Below are 7,699 nucleotides of genomic sequence, written 5' to 3'. Positions count from 1 at the left end.
TGAGGATCGAACCCGGGCCGCACACATGCCAGGCGAGCGCGCTACCGCTTGAGCCACATCCCCAGCCCATCAAGTATTATCTTTAAAAAAAATTAAAACTTGATTACTTGACCGATTATATCCACTTAAAAAAAAACTGAAAGGACTTATTTCATAGCTTTATGGGTTTATCTAAGACCTTCAGCTGTGGAACACCCATCTGTCCCGTGCCCCACTGGGTCTCCTCCCTCCCCTCCCTCTTTCAGTGAAGCGCTTTCTCCTCTCCCTGCCTTCCCTGTAGTGGCCCCTGCCCATCTTCCCTGTGCATCTATCTGCTAGGCCGCAGCAATGAACCTCCTCCCAGACACAGGAAGACAACGAGACTTTGCCTGGGGCTCGAGGCTCCCCAACAGGTGCTGGTACCCAAGCAGCCTGTGTTGAAGAACCAAAGACAGGGAGAAGTTCAGGCAGTGAGATATAATTGTAAAAAATGAGGACATTCTTCCATAACGGGCTGAAATCTGTCTGCGGATGCTCCCTCCCAAACTCTTACATAATTATTAATGGGTACCCTCTTAGGGCGCTTTAATTTTTGTAAGCTCTCAAGAGGGAGAGATGGATGTGATCAAAACTGTTTTTCTAAAGCTTTGATTCTGAGTGCACTTGCGTGTCATCATGATTCAGGATAAGAGCCTAGTTTTTCAGGGAGCAAGTTGCCCTAGAAGCTATAAAGATCTTGTGGGGCTTTGTTTTGTGGTGCTGGGGACCAAACCCAGGGTCTGATGCATGCTAGGCAAGTGCTCTACCACTGAGCCACATCTCTGGCCCTGAAACTTGTGCTTTGAAAGTGGAAGCGAACCCTGCAATTTGAGGCGTGTAGTGAATCTCTCTTGGTGGGAAAATCTGGGCTCCCTGATCTTGGGGTAGCAAAAGCTAATGAGTTGAGAACAGCCCGGAGCCTCACTGAGCACCTGTGAATCCAGCAACATGTGTTTTAAAAGTCACAGTTAAACATTGTCTGTCTCAGGAAAGCAGGAGTGGTTTTGCCTTCAATCTCTTTATATTACCACTTGACAAATAATAATAAAAAGTCTCCTCTAGTAGATGCTTTCCACTTAGGTCCTGGTTATTTGCTCCTGCTGCTCTGGGGAGATATTCATCTCATTGGGAGAGTGGTGATTGCTTATCCCTCTTCAAACATTTAAAGAAAAAATTTCTCATTACTTTTGCTTAGAACTGGCTGAAGAGTTTCTTGTACCACCATTTAAACAGATAAATATTGTCTACAGAGTTAACTTTTAAAGGTGTGTTCACAATTGAATTCAATACTTGCAATTATGGTATAACCAATAAGTGTTTTTTCCCCCCTGCTCCGCCCCCATGCCACATGACAAAGTTTGTTTCCTCCTCCTTTTTAAAAAACAATTTTGTCAGGCAGCTGCTAGAAGCATCTAAAACTGCCATGGATAGAAGTTTGTGTCCAGTTCTCCATTTAGGTTTTTTCCTCTTTTTTTAGATGGGATCTTGCTGTATTTTCCAGGCTGACCTTGAACCCCTGGGCTCAAACAATCCCCCCACTTCAGCCACCCATGTAGCTGGACTACTACATGAGGATGGGGGCCCCTGGGAGCAGATGGCTTTCTGGGTCAGGGACAGTAGTAAGACTATACATCTGTCAAAACTTGCAGAGCTGTCTACTAAAGGATAAATTTTACTTCATTAAAACCTAATTTCTTTTTTAATGGGGGAAAAACAGTAGGTGCGGGTTTTTCATGTGGTGCCTGCAAGTCACAGTTTTCACTGTGTTGTGAAATTCAGTTTCTTGGAGTGTCTGCAGATAATCCACTCCCCTCTCCGGACAGATAAACATTGGCCCTGGGGTTCCTTCTATCTGGGAGAAAGGAAGAGCAATCACCCTTCCCAAATCTTGGTCAGCCCCAGTGCCTGCAGCCTCTGTCTTCCTCCTGTTGGAACCCGACCTCTCTCTCAGCCTCAAATTCCCTGCCTACAGCTTGGTGCCCTTTGGGCTTTTGTTCTCCAACTCACACACCAGCGTGATCCTAACAACTGCTGGATAGAGTTGCAAATATCCGTTAAAAAATCACTTTCTGAGCAATGCTTATTGATTTAAATGGTGTTGTCAGTGAGCACGTCATTGTGTGCAGAAGTGCCCCAGCTGGCACTGTCCATCTGCCTCATGAAGCAGTAGATCTTTGGCAAAAACTAAACAAAACCCTACCCTCTCCCTCCATCCCTCTCCTTGATCTTCAGCATCTCTGTGATGACTAATTTCAGGCGTCACCTAAGCTGGGCTCTGGTGCCAATATTTAGTCAAACATCTTCTGGATGTTCCTATGATGGTGTCTTTGCATGAGTTTGATATTCATCATATGAGTGGGCCTCATCCCCTCAATAAGTTGAAGGCCTCCAAAGGACAACAGGGAGCAAGAGGAATTCTGCCAGCAGATGGCTTTTGGAGGTAAACCGCCCCCTGGGCTCTTCCCTGGGTCTCCCACCTGCCAGCCTGCTCTGCAGATTTTGGACTTGCCAGCCTCTGTAGTCACAGGAGACAATCTTTATAATAAATTCCTCTTTATACATTTTGTTGGTCTGCTTCTCTGCAACACCCTAATACAGTCTTCCCATTTGTATTTAAATATGCTTTTAAGTCTATTCCATCTTTAAAAAGTCCTTCCTCAAGCCCCCGGCCCACCCACTTCTCACACTCTCTTTAAGGCCACATCTTCCAGGGGCTGTCTCCCCTTCTGTACCTCCTCACTGGCAAAGCACTCTAATCTGGATCCCATCCCCAGCTGTCCTCAAAATGGCCGAGTGAAGGTCAGTGGTATCCATGTGGACGAAACCAACAAATGCACCATTCTCCCTCATTAACACTGATGGTGAGAAACTCACGGCTCGGTTTGTGCGGCCTGGTTTTCTCCCAAGCTCTAGCTCTTCTCCTCTGTCCAAATCTCTCAGTGCTGCAGGTCTATGGAGATCTTCCTGGGCCTTCTTTCTTCTTTTTCTCTCCCCCTAGGTCATGTCACCCATGCTATGGCTTCACCCACCGCCTGTTTGCTGACTGTGCCCCAAACCTGTACTTCTCCTTCTGAGTTCCAGACACATGTATCCAATGGCCCATTTAACACTTCACCTGGGTTGTTCAATAACTGGCTGTCCTTCAGAAATGGGCCCATCATCGAGAAGCAACCTAGGAGTGACCTTGGACATTTTTGGTGACATATACTATTACTCAATTTTATTTTCTGGATAGTTTTCAAATCCCCATCTTCATCACAAACTAGGTTTTATCCACAATCTCTTCCCTGAGAACGCTCATGTATATAGATTCTCCCAGTGTTCTCTCCCCTAACACATCCTAACAACTTGTACAATTATTTACTTCCTGTTAGATGAAAAATTCCCATGTCTGTTGTCCAGTCATAGATGACATTTATCTTTCCTTTTGACTGCCCAGCATCTGAACTCCCCCCCCCCCCTTTTTCAGGCAGGTTGCTGGTTGAACCCACGGCCTTGCACATGCTAAGCATGCAGGTTCTATCCTGGAAACATCAATCACTCCATGAATCCTGGTGGTGAAGGTACCTCCGCTCACCTTCCCAGCCTCTCTGGCAGGTAGAACACAAGCAATTCCTCAATCAGGCGTCAGTAAAAGGATTGACTCAAGACCTGGTGACCCTGGAGGAAAGGGCTGAGAAATCCATTTCTCTCCTTTGGGCAGTAGTGGTGGCAGTGGGTGCAAGGTGGGCTCCTGGGGCTGATGCAGCTGGGTATGGGGAGGTTCTTGGGTAGAAATGAGCAGGCAGTAACCGTGTAGCAGTTCCCATCGTGCTGCTGAGTGCCACCCCAGCCCTCGGTGCCCCTGGCAGCTTGTGACCTTCTGACAGACCATACTGTGCATACTGGTGGACTACACCAGAATCTCCCCGAGTTGTCCAATACAGAAGATGGATCTGGTGTCCTGGCAGAGTCCCTGACATGGAGCCAGTATGGACACGACAAACAGGTGCTGGTTAACAGAATGTATCCAACACAGGAGTCGTGGGTGCTTGTGTGGACTAGATTCCTTATCCTTACATATAATTAATTCCCAAAACTCACATCCATTTACATGTAAATGGCAAAAAAAAAAATTCACAAAAGTAAAACCAGTGGAAAACACCATTATCAGTTGATATTGGAAATTCCTTTCAAGTTGTGCTCACCGCACAGTAATACATGACTTCTTTTCCAATGAGGGGAGGGCATATCCAAAAATAAAGTTGACTAGCAACCAGGGAGAGTGCCTTCTGCGAGGGACAGCTGTGCAATGAGTTAGGGCTACTGGCCACAGGCTGAAGCCCCAATGGAAGAAAGCACACAGGGATGGTTCACTACAGAACATGACATTTCTCTTCTGTAAAACCCAAATAGTAACTGCCTCAAATCGGTGCTATGAGAATTAGAGCTCAAAGTCCAGAGTCAGGCTCGTGGTATGTGCTCCTTCAGTGTTTCCATCATTAATTTTGGCCCTCTTCTTCTCACTCAAATCTGTGTTTTATTAACCTGTAGGGCTAACACAGAAATGTTTAAGAAACCGGCAGCAGTTTTTTCATGCTATTCTCACACTTACACCCCACCCAAAGTACAGATTCTTTGGCAGGAACTTTATAGCACTTTATTTATAAAAAGCACAGATGCTATGAAAATTAACTTTCAGACAGTTGAAATGCTTAGACTTTTTTCTTTTTCAAATTTATTCCTAATGCTGAACCTAGTGATGCCCAAATGGGTATCGTGAAAGCTCAAAATCTGTCTTCACACCAGGATTATTAGCGTTGCCATTTGCATAGAATAAAATAAACCCCAGTGACAACACTGCCTAGTGCTAATCCCAGGTCTCCCATGGAACTGCTGACAAGCATTTTCTAAGAACATGAATTATTGTAGTAATGTGTTGATTAGAAGCTGTGATTTTATGGATATAAATCGCTACTTCAGAATTGTTATATAAAAATAAAGACACTTTCAGATGCTTGCTCTAGAAAGAGGGGCTGCAGTGTGAAAGTAGCATCCCATTGTGTGTGACCACACACCAACATCAGTCAAAACTCAACAGTAGTCAGTCAAAACTCAATAGAAGGGAAGGGCTTGGTGGCACACACCTGTTAATCCCAGCAGCTCGGGAGGTTGAGGCAGGAGGATTTCGAGTTCAAATCCAGCCTCAGCAAAAGCAAGGCATTAAACAACTCAGTGAGACCCTGTCTCTAAATAAAATACAAAATAGGGCTGGGGATGTGGCTCAGGGGACAAGTGCCCAAGTTCAATCCCTGGTACACTCCCCACCCCCCAAAAAAACCCTTAACTGAGGGGCTGGAGTTGCGGCTCAGAAGTAGATCACTTGCCTAGCATGCGTGAGGCACTGGGTTCGATCCTCAGCACCACATAAAAATAAATAAATCTACAACTAGAAAAACAAATAAAAACCTCAACAGATGATAAGACCACTATTTGTAAATAAAGCATGTCTCTAGGAAAGGAAGACATCTCGGGTTCACGCAGAATTTTAATCCATCAGTTCAATGCATGTCACTTCAAGGTTTCTATGAGCTCTAGTCTGATTCTAATTATCTTTTTTTTTCTCAAAAATGAAAAAATTCAAATACCTTGTGCTATTCTATGCAACTTGCTTTACAATTCAACCGTTCACAATTCCTAGGTTATCTCAAAACATAACTTGCCACTCACTTCAGCTAACTCCAATAGTATTAGCTTGAAACTAGTTTGGGGGTGTTGAAAATTACTGAACTTTGTTTTGAATAAATACATTTAACATGCATGAAATTGTTAGCACTATGTCAATTCTGAGACTCAGTGAGAAATAAAGACCGGGCACTCACCTACAAGGGCTGTGAAGGAGCTGGACAAGTAAACAGAACAACTTTAATAGGTAACTGGTGGGGCAGTGGGGACAAACAGCAGCTGTGCCAGATTACAGAGGCAGCACCTACCCTAGCTACCAGGGGGTGTGACCTACACTGATCCTGAGACATGCAGGTGAGGATAAGGGTGGGCGAGGGAAGGACACTTTCAAAGGGCCAAGGGTTAGAAGAGTGAAGATGGGAGTAAAGGAGAGCCACTGGCAGACAAGGCCTCAGAGAAGCCAACCTGAGCCATTTGAGGGGACTACAACTATCTCCAAGACAATGGGGACCAACCATTCGAGAATTTCAGGGGACACAAGATAGTATCAGATTTATATTTTAGAGCAATTACCATGAATGCTGAGAGAAACATACTAAGCTCTGAGAGATGGTAGCCTGAAGGAAGCCGGGAAGGCAGGAAAAGTAGGCGGAGCCAAGTACAGCTGACCCTCTTCTCCTTGATGGAATGGGTCCAGGACCTCAGGGGCTACCCAAATCTGCAAATGATCAAGCCCTTTGTGAAAATGGCAAAGAATTTGCACATACTCTTTGCAATCCTCCTGTACGCTTTAAATCATTCCTAGATTACTTATGACACCTGATACAAGTGCTGTGTAAGTAGCTGTTATACTGTATTGTTTAAAGAAAAACCACCACCCCCCAAAAAGTTCTGCACATATTCAGTAGACACAATTTTTCCCCCAAGTATTTTCAAATCACTGTTAACTGAATCCATAAATGTGGAACCATGGATGCAGAGCCCACCGTACAGGGTGTTTCTGATGCTGAAAACGGAACTCAGGACCTTGTGCACTCAGAGCGCACACCCCACTGAGCTGCCCTCCAGCTTCTTCTTGGGCACACCTGATTTCCTTGTGAGCATTTGCACTTGTTGAACACTGGCTGGTCTCCTGGCTTTCGCTCTACCGTCTCCTCTGTGAACAACATCCCCTCGGCTGGTGGAATGCTCTGAAGGCTCCAGACCCACCAGGCTTCACACATAGCAGCTGCAGTGCTCCATGAGCACTATGTAGGGACCACTGCTCTGAGAAGAGGAAGCCCGGAGGGCAGCAGCGCCACCCGACTCTCCCAGAATAGCCAGGCACCATGGCAAGTTTTACGTAAACAGAGGAGGCCTTGTGACCTCTGAACTCCCAGGCAATACACGCAGTACAAAATAATATACTGACAGAAAAAGTTTTGTGAGAGCTTTAATGGCACAAAATGTTTATAGCTACAAGTTATACATGTATTGTAAACTGTATTTAATGATACAAAATGCTAACTAAATAGATGAAGAATGCATATTCACTTTGGCTCAGTTAAATCCAATAATTTCAATATCTGTTTTTTTTATAAATTCATCTAGCTGGCTAAGTCTTTAATTTTCTTTTCTTTTTTTTTAGTCTAGTAAATAATTTTACTGCAATCAAGGTAACTTGCTACACTTTTCAATGTGCAAGGTTGTGCAGTTTTGCTCGATGTTATTTACAAATATTTTAAGCCAGTTTTCATCAAACATAAGAAAATGAAACCTGCCTTTTCAGCCCCAATTTGTAAACAGGTGTAAAGCTTTTTAAACATTAATCTCAGAATTTCAACTGTTAATCGTTGAATTCTCCTTCCCAATCAGACAGTGTGTTTTCATTCAACAAAAGTCTAGGAGGAACATAAACATTCATCCCACATGTTAAGGGCTATAGATAAATACTGCATGAGCTCCTCGTGTGGTGAGTTCTACTGTGATAAGGTATTCATGTCTGAAATCATTTTCCATGACTTCAAAAAGGGCAACA

This window comes from Spermophilus citellus, assembly GCF_964194105.1.
Source record: "Spermophilus citellus genome assembly, chromosome: 16".
Lineage (NCBI taxonomy): Eukaryota > Metazoa > Chordata > Mammalia > Rodentia > Sciuridae > Spermophilus > Spermophilus citellus.
This window is presented reverse-complemented; position numbering follows the sequence as displayed.